We start from the raw sequence: 23,324 nt of genomic DNA, 5'->3' as shown, positions 1-23,324 counted from the left end.
AAACCAAAGCGCTACGCATCCTCAAAGTGAAAGGGTAATCACATCTAAGAGACCGCTACCAGAAACAGTAGCACAAACCAGGATCGTAGCATTACACAACCTGCTACAATGGCTGTTGTCAGCAAAACGAAAGTGCTCCAAAAATGTAGAAGCCCCAAACTAAAAGTAAAGCGCCGCTATTTCAAATAATGGACGCCGCGACTTAGTATAGGGGAAGCGCCAATGAGTGAACTTGCTACAATAGCTGCTGCTGGTAAAATGAAAGCATTTAAAGTGTTTAGAAACCACCAAATGAAACTATTTCAAATAATGGGAAACAAATGCATTGACCATAATGCTCAGGGATGACCTGCTGGGAGGTGAAGCTGTGTGGTCCCAAATTGGTATCCTGTTTAAAAGGCTCCCTCGAGCCGGTTGAGCCGACGAGCTCGTGGAGAGGCACCTGCACACCTTGAGAGGTACTGTGACCTGAGAATACTTTGGCAGCCTGCTCAGCAACCCCAAATATTTGATGCCTAATCTCGGCTGAATGATAATGATCCAGAAACACGTGTATAGAGATGGCCAGTACAACTTTTTAATTACTCGACAATCCTGCAAGCACACACGCTTGGTGAACTGCCTTGACCACAATGCTCAAGGGTGACCCGCTGGGAGGTGAAGCAGTGTGATCCCACATTGGCTTCCTATTTTAAATAATGGACGCCGTGGCTTAGTGAAGATGAAGCGCCCGTGAAAATGCACATGCTATTGTCCCGGAAGCTGTGCGCATAAAATAGTACTGTAGACAGATTCACAACCAGCGAGTGCAAAATCCAGTCCGTAGGGGTGGGCCAAAAGGGAGACAGGGCAGTCATCAAAAAGCCTTGCTTTTAAAAGAAAGCAAGGTTTTAGCATAAAGTGTGACACGCGCCAATGGAAAGCTTGGGCAGAGCTTCCACTAGACTTGACCACAATAGATCCCACCAGAGCTAGCAGCGCATGCGCTGCGACGCTAGGAGAGACCTGAAAAGGAAGAAGAGAAAGACGGGAAACCCCCATCACCAAGGGAGAGCAGGACCCAGGCTCCAATAGGGACACAGGGGGACAGGCAGTGTCTGGCAGTGGATTGAAGAGGCTCTAGATGGTTTGGTGACTAGCAGCCTTGGTATTTGGCACACCAACATTTGATTGCAGGGCTTCTGAGCAGCGCTTTCGGCACCTGCACTCATTTTACAAATTAAGCACTAGTTACGTCTCAGTGGGATCTGCTGAATGTAAATATAACAAGCTGGGGTTACGACAGACTGACATATGCTGGCATTGCGAAGATGCCTCTGGAACACACTAACACATTTTCTTCACTTGTAAAATGGTCCAACCCCTACGGACAAAGATTCAACATTACGTTCATAACATCTTCAACACTAACTTCACGCCAACTCTTCTCACTGCAACTCTGGGCCTTCACGCTCATCACCCACCCGCTGATATATCACAACAAGACCATTTCATTCTTCACCTCATGCTAGCACTTGGAACCAATATTATCTCTTCAGCCTGAAAGCAACCACGTAATCCTCCTATGAAAAATGGTGGATTACCCCAAGCTCAACTAGAGGGGCGACAATATTATTATGGGGAAAAAAAAGCACACAACACTAATGCTTCAAGAGGCCTCTGGAACACGCTTGACAATTACAGAAAGTCGATGTCCCCATAAACAGATAATACTCCCTACATGCACCTCAAACCTTCCAGACCTGCTTCCCCTTACGCCACATCAGTTTGTGCAATACCAGCACCCCAAGGGTCCCCTCCTCTCTCCCCCATTCATGCCAACCTATCTTTCTTCTAATTTCTGCACTCTTGCACACTCTAATATACCCCACTCCACTATTAGATGACGGATGCCAACCTCTCGCCTGCAGATTCATTATACTTGGCTCAGTAACCTGTACCCTTGCTATCCCTTAAAAAAATCCCAGCTCCACTCAAAGCTTATCGAATGATTGTCCACAACCTAGAACTTCTACTTTAATACCTACTACATTGCGACTCATCTGGAACTTTGCTAATATAATTGACACAATCTTACACCTAGTTCGTAACTCGGTTTATTGATCTGTAATGTACTGCTATCTTTAATATGACATACTATATCTTATGCCATGTTAGTTATCCTACTTCATTTACAGAATGCTTGTAATTTGCATCCTTGGGTTTTATTGTGCAAGCGACTTACCTATTATATTGGTTCTTTCTTATGCCTGGACTTCAAAACAACAAAAACTTTCGATTTTTTTTTTTTTTTAAATTGCATCACTTCAATCTATCAATTAGGCGGCTACGGGTCTCCGTCGAAGAGCCAGGTTTGAGCCCCTTCCTGAAGTCTGCCTATGAGTGAGTTGTTCGAAGGTGGAGGGGTAGGACGTTCCAGGATTTGGCGGCACGGTTGGAGAAGGATCGAACTCTGGTGCGGCAGAGGCAGCTGTGAGGTGTCTGCGAGGGCGAAGCGGAGGTTTCTTAGTGGTTGGTGGAAGTTCAGGCAGTGGTTCATGTAAGCTGGTCCTTGATACTTTAACTGCTGTCTGTAGGTCAGCTTTTCAAGTCTTATTTAAATTTGCTAGGATTCTAAGCTGGGTTACACCGATGCTAGCTGGTCCCACAAAGCTGCATATTGCAGCAGGAAGCATAACATAGGACGGGGCAATCATGGCTCACGCACGTCCCAATGGATGGGGAGTCAGAGGGTAGCGTTGATTGGAGGTCACGTTGGGCCTCTGGTGGGGCTTCTGAATCACTGGTGCAAAATTGCTCAGTCATGGGACAATTCTTGCAACCCGGCCGCGTATCTGGTCTGCTCCTAAAGATGCAAGAAGAAAAACAAGTCCCTACCTGAATACAGCATGCCTTGCAGAGAAGTGCATGCACTGCCCAGGCTCGACCTAAAAACAGTAACCTAATGGTTACACTGGTAGGATTAGCAAGTATGCATCGTAATGCAAACTGAACTCTAAGTTGCTCCACCACCTTATGACAGACGGTGAAATTTGTCATTTATTTTATGGCGATTGTATTGGAGCGCTTTACATGAGCACCAGTTACGTTACACAAGGACACATTCATTTTTTTTTTGGTAGGCACGGTGACATTAAGTGATGTGCCCAGAATCACAGGATGTGGACGCCACTTCAAGGCTCGAACCTTGGCTACCAGCACCAAAGTCGGCAGACAACATCCTCTCCCCTCATTCAGAAGGAGACGCAGAACTCCCTCCCCCCACTTGAAAGATGATCACAGCCTGGCTGAGGGGGAGCCCTGAATGCGCATTAAACTACTGGCTCCAGGAAGCCGAACGCCTATACCTCCTCCGATGCTGTTGCTAGAACGCACACAATAGACTTCCCGAGTGTCTTGACATGTACACAAATTATCTTTCTTTTTCCGCTCCTTCAGGGAGACATTGGCTCTGAAGAAAAGACACCCCTGCCCCCCTCCCCCCCAATCACTTACAGTTGTGGTACATTTTGTTATGCAATCTTGCACGTGCATCTAAGGTCATACCTTGAGAAGGTGGGGGTTCGCAGGTAACTCACCACCTGCGGTGAAGACAAACCCGAGCGGCTCTGTGAGCCTCAACAAATGCGACAGCCCCCACACAACAACAAAAAAATAATTTACAATATTATCTCTGCAAACCAAGGCAAACCCTCGCAGCAGCTCAGGCAGTGCGGTTTCTCAAGGTCACCACTTCGTCACTATAGTACTGCGTAATGAGAAGCAAAGCATTTCTTTAAAAGCAGCTGCAAAACACAACATGAAGCAACACTTCGGCCTTCTGTTCAGCATGGTTCCAGACGCTAGGCTTCACAGAAACAAACCTTTTATTTAGCATACTTTGTGGCTTGGATGGTTTTATATTACAAGTTAACCGTTTCTCTAATTGAGGCTTACAACCTAGAAAATAATACCAACATCCCATACCGGTAGATCATAAAAAACATTGCCATTAATTCTACAAAAAAACTGAATCAAATGAATTGCTTATAAAGTCTACATTCGGTCACCGAGTACCCTTCAATCACTGTGGTGTGTGAGCACTAAAGAACTTTAAAAAACAAGAAGCACACAAGACGTCAGCGGTTCTTTTATTTAGTTGCTTCCCTGAGAAATGGATCCAAAAATGAATAATACCGCGAGTGATGCGCGCGCAACAGCGAGACATGTGGTTTAAATTATTGCACCAGTGTCTGGGCACGATAATTGAAACCACATGATGGCCTCGTGCGCTTAACAGGCACCAATAGGCCATGGGCGGAGCGATGCGCCCACCTTTGGCCTATTGCGTGCTCTCTTGGTAAAAAACACGCTCACAAAGCCTAATAGCATGCCCCAAAAGGAAAGGCACACGCTCGTGTGTGTGCCATTCCTAGGTCAGCTTCTGAAAACCCATTTTTACCTACTAAATGCATCGTGCTGCGCACTGCAACGCTAGGCGCGAGACCTAAAAACTGCAGCTGAAGATAGAGATTGGTACTATCCAAGTGGGGTCAAGAGCATTCTCTACTTGTTTACGATGGTTGTAATCTCAGCCGTGCCAGCCTTACTGGGACTACTTAAATTAAACAGCAATTTAACTTTCCTGAATGCCCATTTAATTTCACTTTGACACCAAGAAGTTGTATGGAATATGGCTTAACAACCAATCAACACTTTCAAAATCCCTACACTACCAATACTGTTGCAAACAGTAAAGCAGACCAAAGATGAGTGCTAAGACAACAGTTCCCCTCTTTTTGCAAGTGGCAAGAGGTTTTGCTGTCCTGGACTAATTGCAAAAATAAAATCTGACAAAGGCGTGTTTCTCAACCTAGACTGGAGAAGGAAGATGCAAATGCACATCACCACTACTCACAGCATGCAAATAAGACTGCATTGAGCTTAAATGAACACCACAGGTGCATGTCCTAAGCCTGGCACAGACAGCTGATCGAAGCTACATGGTTTCTTACTTTGTTAGTGAAGAAACCAAATGAAGGGATTTACTACCTAAAATCATATCGGCATTAGAAAGTCATGGAATACAAATTTCAACCTGCCACCATAACATAATTCAATCTAATGGCAGAAAGTCGATTTGGCCATAACTAAAAACGTAACTTGCTTTTTTGAATGACAAAAGTTTCACGATCGCAAAACAAACAATATTGCACTACATACATTTATTGTATATACCAATTATCTTATATAATTTTTAAATTACCATTTCAAACTAACTTGAATAAGGACTATACAGATATGTTCTGGGCAACTTAAAGTTGACAGTTATTAAGCAGGTGAGCAACGGAGGTCCAAGAGGTCCAGATCCTTTTAAGATTTTCCAAAATATCCACCTAATTTATCTGCATACCACAAATCTAAAGAGAACTCATTTGCATGGTCGATTACCATGAAAATCTGTCAAGCATGCATATGTCATGGACCCTTACTGAACAGCTCAGCTTTAAGAGTGAACAAAATGAAAAAGAAATAAACAGTGGGGGTTCCCTAGCACACAGCGACAACATGCACAAGATGACGTTTCAGAAGTTTTAAGTGAAGTTCTGCCATGAGAGCGGACGCACCAAAAACTCTTAAACGTATTCAAATTAGTAAGAGGCAGATGGAAGGGACTGCAATTTACAGTGAAAGAATCATGGTTTATTAATTTATTACATTTCTATTGGCTAAGAGACACTCACACTAACATATGCTGATGCTATCAATCCCAGTTCTATTTATAAATCTAACTGTGCTATTAAACTGTGTCGTGAGGCATTAGGTAATGTTTCACTTGAAGAGGTTTCTTCCTATTATGTTCACTTTGACCTTTGCACAGAAAACAGCCTCTCGATGCAGCAACCTTAATTAAAAGCCAATACTGCACTGCTAGTGAAAGGATTGGCATTTCATCTGCAAAGATATCAAAAAGCACAAGAAACCAGTTAAAGAATAGGTCTCTAGAGAAAAACTTTGAGAACTTATAAGTATCTGCAAAGGAGAAAAATAACGAAAACTAATTGCCTTCTTTGTTACACAGTACAAGATAAAGGTTTAGGTTAACAGATACAGCTCTTAATATATAGAATAAGATAGTTGACAACAAATTAGGAACATGTCTGAATGGAAGCATATCAGTACCAACGGAAAGATGATACACAACGTATTAAAAAGAGACTGTAGTTTCAAACCTTACATTAAAGGGTGGCTAGTGTCTGATCAGATTTAACTACGATGCTGTAACAAAAGAAACAATTAGGGCTGCTTATAGGAATGTTATATTACTGGAGCAGCACTTAATGCGCAACCTCCGATATGGCTGCGCAAAGTTGGCGCTGGTTGGTTCTATAGGCTACGTGGCAGCAGTATTCTGGTTATAAACAATGTGTACGAAGATTCTCACGTGCATGCACACATGACAAGACTTCAAGTTACTCTGTGCTAGAACGGTGTGTTAGTTGGGTCCAGCATACCAATTCATGGCAGTCCATTTAGAGCTTTGAACGGTCTTAATTACAACACAACAATCAGATTTTAAGGTGCACAGTCTTGTATGCCTGTGAGTTTCAAAATGTTCGATTTCTACATGGTATCCCTCCAATGAGGTTAAGTACTGGCCTATCATGTCACAGGAAGAAATCACAGCTGAAAAGAGGGGCAGTAAACAAACTAGCTGCAACGTGCACATAACTAATTTTTTTGATTCAAGAGAAATGAATAAGATTCTTTTTAGTTATATGCATAAGTTTTTTTCTACGAAAGTGGATCAAGTCAGACTTATGACGACAATACAGAAAGAAGTTACCATACAAGCAAGCTGTAATTGAATTACAGACATAACAGAAGCATCATGCGATACATTCAAGCTGTTCTTTGAAAAGCAAACAAAAAAAGAAAATATCCACATCTCAGCTTGCTATTGCTCTCACAAAACAGAAAGAATGCATTTGCTTGGCTTTACTTCTACCTGCTTTTTTATGCTCAGACATGTTGGGTTGGCCCCAATACACGACAACTGGTCTTCTCTCCAGAAAGTGCTTATTATGCTAACAGTAGGAGGCACTTTTCGATGAGCATCGTGCATTACCTTCTGTGGATCGAGTTATTTTCAGTAAACATTGTTTTTTAACTTTAAGCAGTCAACTAATATAATTTGAAAGCTTAAATCTGACTTTACTGTCACTTTGTCTCATTAACTGAGATTGCATACTAAACAAGCGCATTGCAGCCATCCCAGATACCAACTTTCATACAAGCAACTGCTTCCCAACAGTACATTGTGTTTTGAAGGGCTAATACACGAGAATGATGAAATGTTTTTATAATCTTAAAACTTATGAATCCTTTCTTATATTTCTCCTGTTGACAGCAAGGATATACATTAAGACCTTGTAAACAAACAGGCACCTTAGGTCTGGCGTTTTAAGGATAACTTCATTGCAAGGATAACCAACAAAAACGTAACAGAAAATACGGTGCTTGAACGGGGTGTAATAAACGTGAATTTATTTATTTTTATTTGACTTTAACATAAGTTTTGTAACTGTGTACCAAGCAGTAGTTCATTGTGTAAAATATGTGAAACAGTTAAGTAATTATTTTGTGTGCTTTCAAAACAAAACACCCAACAAAGTTTGTTTTAAAAAAGAAAAAACATAGTATATCAAGTTCAAATAACGATTAGATTCATTTGAATCCGGTCATTCATATGTAAAATAGTTAAAGAAAACTTTCTATACAACAATTGGGATGAGTACATATATTAATTTTCAGTTAAAAATGTCAAGACCGATCAGACCGATTTTTATAGTATTCAACATTTTCTCAGTCCACCACAGGTTTACAGGACAAAAGCTGGCAAGCAGCAATTGAAGCTGTTAAAAAATTGGGGGCATTTTCAAATTACATGCTCATGTACAACATTTTTGCATCGTGTATGTGAACTGCCTTCTTGCTTGCACACCGATATTACACCAAAGTATTACCGGCCCTGGTCTGCAAAACTAGGACAGAAACCAGTTTCAAAGGGCGTAATAAAGAGCCTAGGCCTAACTTTGAAAAAAAATTAAAACCACAAAAGGATAACCTACAAAGTAGGATTAGAACTGGTGAACTGATATCTTCACGTCCAGCTGACCCAGAGTCAAAAAGCACAGCTTCCCTTGTACATTCCTCTCTAGACTATGCAACAGGCTACAAAAGAAACCTATACAAAATACAACAGATCCAAAACTCAGTGGACAGATTTCTCCAGTTTCTTAAACCATAGGATCACATTGCCAGTGCCCTATAAATACTAATGTCTTCTAGCTTCACATCAGATACTTTAAATCACTGAGCGTACCACCCTAAGAAGTCTAACTTTAGTGGTGTTCCTCCAAATAATCTTCACTAGCTGACCTCAACACAGCCTGGGTCTTAAAACCTAGATAGGAATTAAAGTTCCATGTTTAATATCACGAATGAGAGTTTTTTTTTTTCATAGCAAGCTAATGCCACAGCTTCGTGTCATACAACATGTACCTTCTAGCTTAAGACAACAATGTGATTCTTAATTCACCACAGTACAACTAAACAAGATCTCATAGTGCATTCCCCGCCGAGGCAACTCAAGTTCTCCTGATAATGCGGATTGAAACTTTGATGTAAACAATTGAATAACTAAGCTACCAGGCTATGATTTATGAAAACGCTGTGCAGAACAAAGCTGTAATGTGCACAAGCTTCAATTATCTACTCTCAAATGCATCAAACACTGGCAGCAAAAGTTTACACTATCACCTGTCACACCAACAGCACACCCAACTCTTTCCCATAGGACTAACTACAGTTACAAACTAAACCAACCAGCAAAGAAAGATTTTGTAGCCATTCCTACATAATAAGCGTTATCCACAATTCCACACTACTAGATACAAGCAATGTAGAAACGATACACAACTTCTACTTCCTTTGCAGAAGCTGCAGGAGAATCCGAGTGATAAAAGGAATGATGTTTGTGGAGGCGTGATGACTGTATTGGATGGAAGATGGCACCACCTGCCAGCATGCAGGAAGGAAGGAAGGATTGCTTGTGCCAGCTCCTAGATAAAGTTTGGTGATTGCGGGAAATACATGTGGAGCGGAATCTGTTAGAAGTATCCATCAGGCTAGATAGGTTTGCCTTGCGTTCTGTATGACCCTTACTGCCCTCTTAACTAGCTTTCTTACATCTCTGTAAAGAACATATTTAATTTATTTTTACAGCACTTGTACTTATCACAAAAACAATTGTGCCAAGATACGAGTCCGTGAGGAGGCAGCTAGCCTGATAAGCACAATGTTTTATGGACTAGCCTAAAGGTGGTTAGCTTTAATGTGGGAGTGACTGCTGTTTTAGAGCTTGTGTAAAGTGTCTGTATTCTGGGCGATTGTCTGTAGGGCAATGGTCTCTGGAGCATCTGTAAAAAGTCAAATAACATTCAGGTATTTTTTATTTTTGAGTATCAAAGAGGCTTGGTTTGTTCCATAATAAAATAGATTTGGGTCCAAGGAAAAGAAAATCTATAACCATTTCTCTGGATAATGGATGTATCGCTGCAGGCGATTTGGGGTGTACTCTTAACCCAAGTCAGCATTAGAAAAAATATATATACGTTTCGCAATTTATTATGTTAAGTCAGAGTCAAAGCTTTGCAGATTTGCTTTTAAAGTTTGTTTGAACTTTTAGGCATTGGGCAGAGTCAACAAAAAAAAAAAAAAAAAAAAAAAGAACGGGTCCCCAGCTGTGCCGCATGTGTCGGGAGCAGAAGTCACAGACCAGCACAACTGTGGCACCTCAGCACAACCACATGTAGGTAATTTGGCAAAAGCTCAATGATGCATTCTAAAGCCAAAGAGCAAGAACCCAAAATGTGTCACATAGCACAAGAAACTGTCTCAGACACACACCTCGCAGACCAGACCTGCATGATTTATCCCGATCTCTAACTCTTTAACCCCCCCCCCCACCCAATCTTTTTCGTTCACTGTAACAATCTGGCCCACTTCTGACTCCCACTCTCTCTCCATATATTGGTCTTCCCCAATCCCAGTCTATCCTCACGCATGTGCCTCCAACATCCCTACGCTTCCCTTCTCCCCCGGTCCAACTACATTCTCTTACCCACCCTCTCTTCCAGCCTCGCTCCTCCTCTCCCCCCACCCCCGGCCAGGACTCCCTCCATCCGACCCAAAGAAGATCATCACAGACAATGCCGGATAATTATGTACTTCTGACCCTCCCGGCTTCCAATCACCTTCCACCATCTAGAGATGCGGCCAGGCGACACTAGAGATGCACTAGCAGTGATACAGGGAAAAAGAAATCACCCCCAGAGACATGACATGAACACAGGATACCTGGTGACTTGTTCCACACAAAGGGATAATGAAACTGTCGGACCATATACTGGCTCATTCCTGGACACTCAATTACACAGGATAGTGTACCATTGCATACCCAGGGACACAAATTCAAAGATCACAGCCTCACACCCTCATGCTAGCATCCTTCCCTCCCTCATCTTAGGCAAATGCCCCTCTGCCCCCCCCATCCCAAATCCTATCTCATAATTCCGCTATTGTTATTGGAATGTATGAACCATCCACATTAATGTTCTATTCAGCTATTATATCTGTTGGAAGGATGAGAATTCCTCATGTTGTATATACTTATTCATCAATAAAGAAATACTACACAAAAAAGAAACGATCTTCCCCCCACCCCCCAATCCATTCAAGTAAAAAAATAAAATTAAAAAAAAAAAGGCCTTCGACATCGAGACGCTCTAGCTCCATGGAAGAATCACAGTCTGTATGCGAGTAACCAGACTCCAGCTTCCAACTCCTATCAGATATCAATTCTAGGGCCAAGGCACCAAGGTTCCTAGGTCATCATGGACTCCACAGCAAACTGAAGTCTTGAGGGAGGATGCTACTTAATATTGTTCCAGATCGGTCTTGTGACCTTTGGGTCACACCTATCGGATGTGGCCTCCAGTCAGGCTTACACCAGAGACCTTCCCCAGCATAGACAGATCCCTGGAAACAGCCACCCCACAAAATGTACAAGTTCTGGTGTCTGATTCAACTTAGACACTGCTTTTAGATATGTAATGGCCTCTGGCAAAGAAAGTTGGGGATGAGGGGTGTCTGGCAAGGAGAGTGGTGTGTCCGGTCACCTTATGTTATTTTACACATCAACAAAGTGAAAACACATGTTGGGGGCGGACTGATCGGCAATATTTTTGGGGAACAAAGGCTCTTTTGGACTCAAAATTCTGGTGCTCTACAAGTGATCATTTGCTCACTCAAACCTGATGCTGGCTTTTGGCTTAAGCTTCTAAATACCAGTGGCCTAGAAACTTTGGAGACCTAATTAGATATGGTCTTCGAGCACTTCACGCAAGAATGCATACTTTGCAGTGCTAGTCCTAAGCAAGAGCCACAGTAGAGACTAAAGCTAACCTGATAATTGAAATGAAGTCAACATTACTAACACAAACATCTACTTCTGAAAACTTTAAAGTTCAGGCTTCCACAAGCACACAGTTAAACCAAAACAGTTTCTATTGCCTCACCAGACAGAGTCAAAACCAACAAATGCTATGGGCATGGAGGTCTTACCATCAAACAGCCTAGCACGTTGCTCCTTGAATGCTCATTATCTCAGGTTGCTACACTGGTCCTTTTTGGGAAATGGCGAGTACGATTCTACCAGTGTTGCATGAAAACGTACAAAATTACTCTGCACAGTGGGGGCTGACCAAAACACCACAATTTTGGTTGCTCTTGTTACTGGTATCAGTACTTTCATCACACTTGAATGTTACACAACCAGATTTTTCCGGGGATGTGCAAGCCTCACGTATGGACACGGTCTACACTGGAGCTAGACTGTTTGGGGAGAAAGCCACTGCAGCATTTGAACACTTTAATGGCAGCAGATCTGACATTTTCTGGGGTTACTTCCTCTACTCTCCAATTCATCAGCAACACAAGATGTTTTGAGGGGCCTTGCAGTCTGTCTAGCAGCTAGCTCAACCATTGCATGTCTCCAGTGGTTGGGGTAAAGCAAGAGGATGAATTCAGCAGCACTAAAGCTTCTCCTTGTCTTCTGAGGCCAAACCTCTTTACGGTCTTATTGACAATATGGAGCCAGCAATCTGTTGGACTTGGACCACAAGGACTTAGTCTTGTCATTGGGCCTGCAGTACATGTTCAGACCATGCAGTCCCAGGTTGTGGTGGAATCAGAGCACTTACAATTCACAATCCTGCCCTACTCCCTTATGTTGTCCCCTCAGCTCACAAAACTCATGTCAAAGGTTGGCGCAAATCTTCTCAAGTTGGGAATACAGGTATTCCAGTACCTCAACGACTTGCTGTTAAAAACGGGCTTGCTGCAACTAGTCTCAGACTACCTACAGGCAACTGTCATTGTTGCACACCCTAGGGTTTTTAGACTAGCTGTGCAAACAATGATCTAATGGGGTCATTCTGGACACAAGGGTTTTGAACACCTTGCCACCCCCACAATAAGCATGGGCATTCAAGATATGAACCTGGCGTTTCAAGTCAGTGTTTGTTTTGGCCTTAATAGTTCCGAAGCTTCTTGGACTCCAGGCAATGTGAATCCTGCAGGTGCTACAGACCCTTTGGTACAAGTCACCCTCCAAAGAAATCTGCAAAGTCTTGAGTCTTGCACGAGGGGATACCTTTCAGATCAAATCTGCATCTCTGACGAAGGAGCTCAGGACCTTGAAGTGGTGGATTTTGGTTGCAAATCTGACACGTCCACTGTAAAACTCTGTGTTCACTGGAAGGTCACTTGGACGAGGTGGAATTCAAGTGTGTCTCAGGTGTTGAAGTGTCATTACATAAACTATCTAGATATGCAAGTAATCTGGGTGACCTCAACAACCCTTTTTTACCCAAACGAAGGCCAAGGCGATTTGACTTATAAGTAGTACTGAAAAAAGCATGGAAGAGTAGGATTCCATTCCCTTTGTCTGGAGGCTAAGACTTTAGCTATGATTGGTATTCCACAGAATTTTCCCCACAGTCCATCGCCAAGTAAGACTCCTTAACATGAAGGAAGACCAGCTTAATGGGTGGCATTCTGCAGGCAAAGTCTCAGTGGTGGCTCAGGGTACCTAGGTGAAGTGAGGCTAACCCTTAAAAAGACTTCCCCCAATAATATAGCTATATTTATAATGATAAATGCATGGTCCGGTCTTCTGTGCTCTAGAGATTCCCCTTTAAAGTTCTGTAGGACACACTTTCCACATTTAAATGGACTCCACCAGTGCTCCATTTGAACCTCTTCACAGCTGTACTGATAATCGTAATTCTGAGTACTGCGTTTCTCATTTGACATCACTGCTCAGTGTTGAGTCAGTGTGTTACAAGCATGGTCAGTCCAGCTTCGGTTTATTACGTTTTTTCCCGAGAGGCTGTCTCTTAGGACTCCTATATCCTTTATTTCTAAAATGGCATCTTTTAAATTGGGCCTGCCCATTACACATCCGGCATTCTCAGGTCTACAACATCCCTCAATGGTCTAGAGACTGCACCAACTGGATTCAAAGTGAGCCCCTAATTTATACAAAGATAGAAGTAAGGAGTAACAAGAGGATGATCATCTCTTTCTGGGATTCGTTGGTGCTAACAAATAAAGACAGCTCAGAAACAGCAGCAGATTGTCCTCTGCATCAAACTATTATGCTTAGGCCTAGAAGGATCCTCCAGAATGTCTCAAGTCTCATTCCACCAGGTTAATGCTACAACTATCACACTGCTCCAGTGTATGACATCTGCCAGACGAACATATGCCCATACTAGGGTACTACTGTATTGAATGCCATAATAGTTCCTTCCTTGCGTGAACATTCTTTCTGCTGGAAACTCTTATTGCACTCATTTTGTACAGTGAGTTCTACAGCCTGCATATTTCATGTCAGAGGGTGTGAAAAACAACAACTAAAACGGATAGCGTTCAAGGGTGGTGCCTCTTGGCAGCACCATCTTGTCATGTCAAAAGATTAGATGAACTCTGACAATGCCAACTGCCCGAGTTATGCAAGTGTTTCCCGCTCCAATCTGGCTATTGAGGATAATCACAATGTGAAATTGTCCACCCTAGTGTGTTACGTAAGGTAAGAAACTAATCCTACCTGTCTTAGGTTTCAGAAGAGACTTTTCGCTGGAAAAAGCTTCACTTTCATTTGATGAGCAACCACCTCACTCTGTATAAACAAAAAAAACAAAAAAACAGGCGTGCCATTCAGCTCCAATACGAACAACCAAAGGATTACCAAAACACCTTCATCGCCTACCATTTTTTTCTGACACTCAGAGTTCAACAGGTTTAAAGATGTAACCAATCAAAAAACGTATACATTAACTGACTGGGTCATTAGACCGTAAAAAATAACAAATAAAATACACAGAGAGGCAATACTATGGACAGGACGTTTATGTTTAAAGATGCATAGAGATCTACTGCCTGGTAAATAGCAGTATAAACATTTACAAAAGGCAAAACATCCTTATGGTACAAGACCATACAATTGCCAAACAGTTAGCAAGGACTTCACTGCACATTTTGCGGACACCCATTGCATAAGTCTTCCCCCATTCACTTCACTTCACAACAAGAACATTGCTAAAGCAATGCTATTGCAACTTAGTGGCAATATGCTAATTCTGTGCTTAGTTAAAACAATTGTGATGTAATAAGTAGGTCTACAAATGCCCACATCCATTTAAAACCATAACTGTCTTGACAATATTTAACATACTGCATTTGCAATGTGTGAAAAAACTGCTTGAAAAGTTTTAAAAGCATTTGCTGCTTAACTATAAACTAGAACATGGCGGTCTGTAGATCACCAGAAAGCTCCCATAAACGACTGACTGCAATGAAGGCCTGCTTTACACAACTTTGAAGAGTGTTGTTTTAACATTCCACCAATATTCAATACAGGAAATGCATCTCTTCTGCTGCTACTGCTTAGCTCTAATTATGCTCATCATCACACCATAAGCACATAATTAATTAACACTATACATTATACTAAAAGCCTCACCAGTCCTCCCCTTACAGCTGCCCTCAGCAAAAATGTTCTAATGGCATTAAATCGTTTTTCAAGCACAATACATTTTAGTCGTTTAACACCCTCACCATGGGTCTAGATACATAGCCTATGTTGTGGGCAAGTTAAATACGGTAAGTATTAATTAGTGTCAGTGTAACACACAATCTATTATGGCACTGCAGCTCAATTGTAGTCTGGGATACAAGTTTGCAAACATGTCCATTGCATCGTGAAGTCATATACAGTTTTGTGTAAGAGAAGTCATTTTAGGTTTTAATGTTATAGAATTTCTTGGTGGGCAAGAACAGAGTGCTGAAGCAAACTGCTAATACAGGTGCTCAGCTGGTTAGAATTCTGTGGGGATGAATTGTGTGTGGTAATAAGTAGGCCTGGGCGGAGTTCTGTGTAGAAGAACCCAGTGACCAAAAACTCTTCCGCACAAGTGACGGTGTGCGTTTGGTCTTGTCGTTCACAGCGATTATCAGCACCAGGTGTTTGGCCTGTGCTGTAAAATCAAACACAACAATGATGGACAGAATGTGGACCAATGTCACACATTCACCCCAGTCCAAAGATCTGGGTCAAAATCCATCGTTTTTCCACTCCACACCACCCTGGGTTAGACAATGGCGATATGCAAATCAGCGCTGACCCTGTGCCCCATGGGAACAGTCCAGTCCGAACTACAAAAGCCATGTCCTTCCCAGAACGGAAACAAGCATCCGAGGACCGGCCCGGTTTCGAGGTAACACCTCTCTTCAGCCCGGCTAGCTTGATTCCAGTGGTGTGGAGTGCCTGGGACTCACGTCTGAGCATCCCCAGTACACTTAGAGCGGTAACGGCAAACACAACAATGATGGACAGAATGTGGACCAATGTCACACATTCACCCCAGTCCAAAGATCTGGGTCAAAATCCATCGTTTTTCCACTCCACACCACCCTGGGTTAGACAATGGCGATATGCAAATCAGCGCTGACCCTGTGCCCCATGGGAACAGTCCAGTCCGAACTACAAAAGCCATGTCCTTCCCAGAACGGAAACAAGCATCCGAGGACCGGCTTGGTAGTTCGGACTGGACTGTTCCCTTGGGGCACAGGGTCAGAGCTGATTTGCATATAGCCAGTGTCTAACCCAGGGTGATGTGGAGTGCAAAAAACGATGGATTTAGGCCCAGATCCTTGTACTGGGGTGAATGTATGACATTGTTCTACATTCTGTCCATCAACTGTGTTTTTTGCAATTTTCACCCCGAGTGGGCTGGGGATGCTCAGACGTGAGTCCCAGGCTCTCCACATCACTGGAGTCAAGCTATCCAGGCTGAATGAAGGCTGATAGCCAGAAACCGGTCCTTGGATGCTTGATTCCGGTCTGGGAAAGACATGGCTTGGTAGTTCGGACTGGACTGTTCCCTTGGGGCACAGGGTCAGAGCTGATTTGCATATAGCCAGTGTCTAACCCAGGGTGATGTGGAGTGCAAAAAACGATGGATTTAGGCCCAGATCCTTGTACTGGGGTGAATGTATGACATTGTTCTACATTCTGTCCATCAACTGTGTTTTTTGCAATTTTCACCCCGAGTGGGCTGGGGATGCTCAGACGTGAGTCCCAGGCTCTCCACATCACTGGAGTCAAGCTATCCAGGCTGAATGAAGGCTGATAGCCAGAAACCGGTCCTTGGATGCTTGATTCCGGTCTGGGAAAGACATGGCTTGGTAGTTCGGACTGGACTGTTCCCTTGGGGCACAGGGTCAGAGCTGATTTGCATATAGCCAGTGTCTAACCCAGGGTGATGTGGAGTGCAAAAAACGATGGATTTAGGCCCAGATCCTTGTACTGGGGTGAATGTATGACATTGTTCTACATTCTGTCCATCAACTGTGTTTTTTGCAATTTTCACCCCGAGTGGGCTGGGGATGCTCAGACGTGAGTCCCAGGCTCTCCACATCACTGGAGTCAAGCTATCCAGGCTGAATGAAGGCTGATAGCCAGAAACCGGTCCTTGGATGCTTGATTCCGGTCTGGGAAAGACATGGCTTGGTAGTTCGGACTGGACTGTTCCCTTGGGGCACAGGGTCAGAGCTGATTTGCATATAGCCAGTGTCTAACCCAGGGTGATGTGGAGTGCAAAAAATGATGGATTTAGGCCCAGATCCTTGTACTGGGGTGAATGTATGACATTGTTCTACATTCTGTCCATCAACTGTGTTTTTTGCAATGTGCTGTAAAATGGCACGAATGGCACCATGCGTAGCGTGAGAGGGAGCTGCTTCTTTTCTTGCAGCTAGAGTAGATTTTCTACCCAAGCAGCCGCTTTAACGCAAGCGGAAGGTTTCTCAACGTGAGTGGTGCGACCATCCGTGTTGAGAAATCTCGCTGGGAGTTGGATTTTCCGCGCTCACCAACTTGACGGCATGTATGGGGGGGATTGGGGACCCCGCTACGCTGAGCAGAGTTTATCGGAACTCCACATAGCGTGCAAAACGCTGCAAACTCCACTCACGAAGCAGAGTTCATCGCCTAGGCGGTAGCTGAGGCAACAAGTGTGATTTTTTTTATTCTGAAGATTATTGGATTTTCAAGGATTACAAAACAATCTTAGAATGCACAATACAAGAAAACACGGCAAGAAATAGGGTGGTCAAATTTAGAATATCGATAAAAAATAAGCTCATCTGGACAGGTAACAGACTATCCGCATCAGGTTACAAAAACCCAAAAATTGAAATGAATAAAAGGATAGGAGCTGAGAAGTGGTCATGGAGATGCATAAACAGACGGCGCTTAATGTACCACCCAATGTGGCTGTTTATAATACCGGACTACAGAGCGCTGAACAGGCCGTAAATAGCACAACGAAATAGTTGACAGCCTAGTTGAGGAGAGAATAACGAATAAATAAGGCAGAGGAGTGGCAATAGAGGAAACGGAGCTAACAGAGATGAGGAAGAGCCAAATCAATCTATTAAGGACATGCCCTTGATACTATACTGAAGTCGTATGGGTCAGGGACTCGGTCTTCAGGTAACAAGCAACAAGCCGCCTCTGGAAAGAAGTGTGATTTTATGTTTTGACAGGCTATTAGGGAATGCCGATAGTACTTTCCATTAAGATTAGATCCATGAGCATTACGAAATTAACTTAATTTGATTGTGCATAAATACACATAGGTCAATCAGCTTTACCTATCCAATAAGATTGTTTCAGTGACAAAACGAATTCAAAGAGGACATTGTCCTATTTCCAAATACTCCCATTTGTAATTGTAAAGATACTGTTTAATAGTAGTGTACTAAACTAAGAATGTTTAAATGTTCATTTGTATGATGTATGTGAGATTTGCATGTTGACTGCCTCAATGAGCTGTATTAAGGATTCATGGTGAATGTTCAAGACTGCCAGGATTAATTCCTAATGCACGTTATAGTTCAGCTTCAGTGGTTATTCCTTTGTAGACGCAATGTTTGGGTTGAGGACTTCAGGGGTTGTGTGTACAGGGCAGCTCAATTTGTATATCGTATGTCTGGAGATTTGTTGGCTGATTACTAACAGGTGGGGAGAGTGGGAAACGACAGCATACCTAAGCCATTAAAATAGAAGTACTTCAAACAAGCAAAAGAGGCTGGGACGCAACATAGCCTTGTACATGCAGAAAGGAAGGAGGCAGATGGTTCATGACTGCTTACATTGTTGTGAGCTGAAGGGTTTGTGATTCTGGATGCATAACTTGGACACGTATATAATAATGTCCAACCTGTCGTTTTCATGGCTTCATGATACGTGAATCACACAAAGAAGGGGAGTCATATTTTAAGTAAGTACTGGATTAGTAGATCGCGAACTAAGCCCAAGGGCGTCAAGGCGCTTTTGGAGACAGAGGGGGGATGCAGACCAAACATAAAGTTTTCCACTATCCAAGAGGAAACAGCCTGCATACAATTCCTGAAATTGAAGGCAGAGCCCCTGTTATGGGTAATGGAAACCATTATTTGGGTGTCGTCCGCATAGGACAGCACCTCTATCCCAAAGGATCTCAAAAATTTCGCCAGTGGGGCAACGTAGATGTTAAAAGTGTTGGACTCAGGGAGGAGCCCTGAGGAACACCACATGACAACGATTTAGAGGCCCAAAAGAATTTGTCAAATTTAACAGTCTGTGCCCTTTCACTAAGAAAGGAGGTAAGAAGCCTCAAAGCCGAGCCCCCGATCCCCATTTCTCAGAGTCGTTCAACCATCCTCACGGGAGACAGGGTATCAAAGGCAGCGGTAAGGTCAAGTAGAACTCCAGTTGATGCCCAGCATCAACTGGAGTACGGATATTATTAAAGACAGTTGTTAGTGCTGTTGCTGTACTATGGTGGCTTCTAAATCCGTGTTGAGACATCAAGTAGTAAGTGATCCTTTAGGTAAATACTAAGGTGGGAGTTAAGATGGGTCTCCAGAATCTTCGCTGGAACTGGCAGTAATGAGATTGGCCGATAGTTTTTCAATTCTCCAGAATCCAAAGAGGGCTTCTTTAAAAATGGCTTCACTACTGCCATCTTCCACAGGCTGGGATACTGTACTTCAGAGAATGCAACATTGAGGACAGCCGTAAGGTGAGGAACAATAACCTCACGGGCGATTTTTATCACCTTGAGGGAGCAGGGGTCCAACTAAGCCCGATATTGACTAGTTCTAGAAGGTGGTCAGTCGCCTCAGGCAGCATACTGGAAAAAGTAAGAAGCCTAGGAGAATCTTCCAAAGGCAAAATGTCACTTAAATAGGAGGTAGTATGAGCAGGTGGCCCTGCCATGGAGTTGAGAAGCTTCCAACAAGGAGTAAATGTCTGATTTTAGTTTGAAAGAAGTCAGTTATTTTATCACAGAACTCCTGAAAAAGTTCTGAGGGGTCTGCAACCTGGGGGGGGAATAAGTTTATTATTTTAAAAAGATCCCTGGATGATTTCAATGATACTGTGATCTTTGAATAATATAGCCCTTTTTCCTCCATAATAGCTGCCTTGTACTCCTTTAGACACTGTTTGTGCAGTTTCCTGCCTAGAGGCTCTAAACTGGTGCGCCACAACGTCTGTTTGCGGCATCCCTGTCATTTTCTTTCCATAAAGCAGGGGGCAGCGATTTTTTTCTCGCGAAGTAGTGGCTGCTAACAGGAGCAAGGGTATCCATTGCTGCTGACAAATGCCGTGAAAGCTCAGCGGCTGTCAGGTTGACATCATGGGACTTAGTGGGTTCTAGCCCCCAGATTCATGAAAGCCACATTCTGCGAATTCCAAATTGAGAAAATTACCGAATCGCAATTTAGAATTCGCAGAATGTGATTCATGTAGAAAAGCGATCAAAATAAGCAATTCGCAATCGGCCGCAATTGCCGTTTGCGATTTTGCCTAAATCGCCAAAAAATTGCAGAATCGCCCTTTTTCCGTGTTGAAATTGCGATCTCGCAATTACCGAATTCGCTAATTACCATCTCGCTAATTGCGAGATCGCAAAAACGGGAAGTCGCATTTCGAACACAATGACGACATCACAACCAGGAAGTAGGCAGTTTCCTGCTTCATTCTGCTCACTGAGCCTGAAAGTGGAAGCAGCACTTGCCAGAGCTCCACAACAGAGCACCTGCAGCAGCAAACCAGGACACAATCAACCCCAGAAAATGTCACAGGAAGCAGCAGGGAGCAGTGCCCCTGGAAGAAAAAGGAAAATTAAATTTTCAGAGCAGGAACTAGAATATTTAATTGAGGGAGTCACCAAGGACCATGACCGGCTCTTCGGTAAGGACTCAAGGAGGGTGCCTGAGGCGGACAAGAGGCGGATTTGGCTGCGGATCCGCGCTAAGGTTAATGCAGTGGGAGTAACCCAGCGCTCCATTGACGAACTCAAAAAGAGGTGGTATGACCTCAGAGGGCGTGCAAAAGAAAGAATTGCAGAGAGGTTGGGGGAGCAAATTGCAACCGGAGGAGGAGAGCCCACCGTATCACCCAACACCCCACAGGAGGACCTTGTGGAGGACACCCTGAATCCCCAAGCATGCGTGGGGGTCACCCGGCTGGACTCATCCCGACCCACCCAACAATCCCAAGGTAAGTGCCATGCGACTGCGACCCTGTCCCCTGACAATGGCCATGACTCCAGAGCTAACCATTAGAAAACCCCAGTCATGCACACCAGAAACGCCCAATTGCATTGTGGGACTTGTAGTGTGACCACAATTTCCAGATAGCCCCATACAGCCAGACCGGTCAAGTGATAGTCAGTCCTAAAGCCAGTCAGGGAATGCTAGCCTGCATGCATGTAGCAGCCTCCCATGTGCATGAAACATATCATTAATCACGGTCCCATTTACATCACAGGTGGCACAGAACAACCCAGCTCGGACAGTGAGGCCCTACACATTGACGGCAACCCCGAGGACACCGAGGGAGAGGGCTGTCCTTCACACCAACCAAGACCATCACAGGCAGCAGCAGCAGTACCACCACCTGCCCCTGTGGACAGTGCCACCCCTGCAGCCACATGCGCGCCACAACCAGCCGGCGTAACACCCATGGCAGTGGCACAGGCCACAACAGTTGCAGCCCGGAGGCAGACAAGGCGCACAGCCACTGTGCGATCACAGTCCAGTGGACTGGTAAGGGAGCAGCGAGACAACAACACGCGCTGGCAGGAGGGGGGGAACATCTGGGATCCTGGCCTGTCCATTGAACGGCGCATGCTCCGGGTCCATCAGAAGCAGGCATGTCACTTGGCTGCCATCCACCTGCAGCTGCACAAGACTGCACGTAATGAGGAACAGCTCACTGGCAGCATGCAAATCATGACCGCTGCTGTCCAAGAAAACACCGAGGTCCTGTTGTCCCAACAGGATGTCAACCGCCGCCGCCACCGCCAGCTGCTGACCCGCCTGTCAGCTTACACACGCTCCAATCACATTATCGGGAATGCCACCTCCCAACTAACGCGTCGCTCCCTAGCGATGCAGATTCAAATGGTGCAGTGCTGCCAGGACATCGCTGGGGCACTGGAGCAAGTCACCACAGCAGTGCAGGGTCTGCAGGCAACTGGCCATGGACAAGGTAGTGGGGGGGGGATGATGCCAGTGAGGGCAATTCCAGCCACAGCATCCTGTCGTTGCCGCTGGGGACGGTACCCCGCCGCAGCACCAGGCCCACTGCAGCCTCACGGGCTAATGCTGAGGTGGAGGAAGTAGAAAGGCGACTGGGAGCGTCCGTCTGGAGGCGCCACTGACTCTTCCTAATGTACCTGCAGGGCCATGCTGATACAAGCATGCCCTCTTCACATACATGGGGATGTATGAGTTAATACAGCTCTCATGCAATGTAAAAATAATATGACTACATTATTGTGAAAAAAACAATAAGGTTTAATATGCACAAGTTAATCTGACTCATGTCTTATTTCATTTGTCATGCATGAGTGAAGTGTTGGGTGAGGGGAGTGGGTGCACTAGAAACCATTCACTGTGATTTGGTTGCGGCGCCTGTGTCCTTCAGCAGGATTCTCCCCCCGTGCATGATGCACATGTGCAGGTGGGCGGTTGTCCCCGTCCGACTCACTGCCAGGGATCTCTACAGGTATCCTCCGCTTGGTAGCAATGTTGTGGAGTATTGCACACTCGGCCACGATGCGGCAGCAGACTTCAGGCTGGTATTTGAGGGCCCCACCAGTCTTGTGTAGTATGCGGAATCGGCTCTTCAAAAGCCCAAATGTCCACTCAATGAAATTTCTTGTGCGGATGTGTGCAGCATTGTAACGCCGTTGCTGTGGTGTGGCAGGGTTGAGGTATGGGGTGAGGGGGTACTCACGGAGACCGTAGGCGCTGTCACCTGAATGAAAGGAGCAGAGGGTGAGTGCCTGTTCTGCGCAGCTACATGGTTGCAATGTACTGTTTGTTGGCATGTGTACTTACCTAGAAGGGGTCCTTCGCCAAAGTCTCCCCTGGACAGTTGTGTGTGCATGCCGCTGTGCCGGAATATGAAGGAGTCATGTGTGCTCCCCGGGTATTGTGTCACTATGTCCGTGATGATTGTCTTAGCGTTGCACACCATCTGGATATTCAGTGAGTGGTAGCACTTGCGGTTCCGGTACATGTATTCTGTTTGTGCTGGTAGGCAGATGTGGATGTGGGTACAGTCAATGCATCCAATGACATGGGGGATTTGCGCA

At 44.4% G+C, this 23,324-nt stretch overlaps 1 protein-coding gene across 3 annotated transcripts in view; it reads right to left on the bottom strand.

Annotated features, from left to right (window-relative positions):
* Positions 1-23,324, bottom strand: part of LARP4 (La ribonucleoprotein 4) — a 308,397-nt gene that overhangs the window by 271,318 nt on the left and 13,755 nt on the right. The window contains exon 2 of one of the 3 annotated variants that reach the window (XM_078688919.1): positions 14,216-14,287. The exons of the other annotated variants lie outside the window; for them this stretch is intronic. The gene's annotated coding sequence lies outside the window, so the exon portion shown is untranslated. The remainder of the gene's footprint in view (positions 1-14,215; positions 14,288-23,324) is intronic. 3 annotated transcript variants of the gene reach the window in all.

Source organism: Lissotriton helveticus, chromosome 1_1, assembly GCF_964261635.1.
Source record: "Lissotriton helveticus chromosome 1_1, aLisHel1.1, whole genome shotgun sequence".
Classification (NCBI taxonomy): domain Eukaryota; kingdom Metazoa; phylum Chordata; class Amphibia; order Caudata; family Salamandridae; genus Lissotriton; species Lissotriton helveticus.
This window is presented reverse-complemented; position numbering and strand designations above follow the sequence as displayed.